The sequence below is a fragment of the Gekko japonicus genome, unplaced genomic scaffold (assembly GCF_001447785.1).
Source record: "Gekko japonicus isolate JY-2015 unplaced genomic scaffold, Gekko_japonicus_V1.1 scaffold454, whole genome shotgun sequence".
NCBI lineage: Eukaryota > Metazoa > Chordata > Lepidosauria > Squamata > Gekkonidae > Gekko > Gekko japonicus.
Window position 1 is genome coordinate 1,028,755 of NW_015173687.1, and position 949 is coordinate 1,029,703.

At 45.1% G+C, this 949-nt stretch overlaps 1 protein-coding gene across 1 annotated transcript in view; it reads right to left on the reverse strand.

Annotated features, from left to right (window-relative positions):
• The window catches only part of LOC107120420 (discoidin domain-containing receptor 2-like), a 32,375-nt gene that overhangs the window by 12,480 nt on the left and 18,946 nt on the right, over nt 1-949 (reverse strand). The window lies entirely within an intron of this gene.

Here is a 949-nt window from a genome sequence, read left to right on the forward strand (position 1 = left end):
CTCAGGCTCCACCCCCCCCCAAATCTCCAGCTGCATCCCAACCCGGAGCTGGCAACCCTACTGTAGCTTGAGGACTATTTCAGAAGTATCATTTCAGGTGGCTAAATGTTTTATACTGTTTTAACACTCTGGCAGAGTTTCTAACAGTTTATTTTAATTGTTTTTATGATATTACCATTTTTTACATTGTGAGCCACATCACGGAAGTCACTAGAGAAGCACCATGTACATTTTCTAAATAAAAAGGCTTTAAAAAGCAGCCAGGGAGGGCCCCAATCCAGTTCAGTGCTACAGTGGTAGGGAAGGGAGAGTTTAACTCTACTTCTCCATGCAATTTCCCTGATCAAAGCAGGTATCACCTTGGACTGGTCCAAACTGTGCTGAGGAAAAAAAACCCCAAGAGCTGGCGTATTACGGATACCTGTCCTTTTTCCACACCGGGGCTGTGAGAGGGAGCATTTCTGACTAAGGAAAGGCCAGGGGCAGGAAGAGTGTTAGAAAGTTAACCTTTCCTTCCTCAGCACAGTGGTCTCCAGCCCAAAATGAGCTTTTATTGATCAGATTTGTGGCGTTTCTGCCACGGAATTGCAGAATCAGATGCTGTAAACATCTGTGCAAAAGGCATAAACTCCATCAATGCAGTTCTTCCTCACCAACGCATCCATATACCGGGGAAACAAGTTATGAAATTTCCAACTGTCATGTCAGTGTTTCTCAAACATCTGTCAGAGAGGGATGATGGAGATGAGACAATGGAAGATGAGTGATCAGATCTCCAATGTTTCTTTTTAAAGTTTCACCAAAGCTGCATTTGGGTGGGTGCCCAGATCAAGTCAGGGAAGGGGTGCAGGACCTAGACGGTTTTAACCTTCTCCCTCTGGGCTGTTCCTCCTGATCTGAGCTGCCAAATGAACCTGTACCACCTTGGAGGAAACGTACAGATATTACA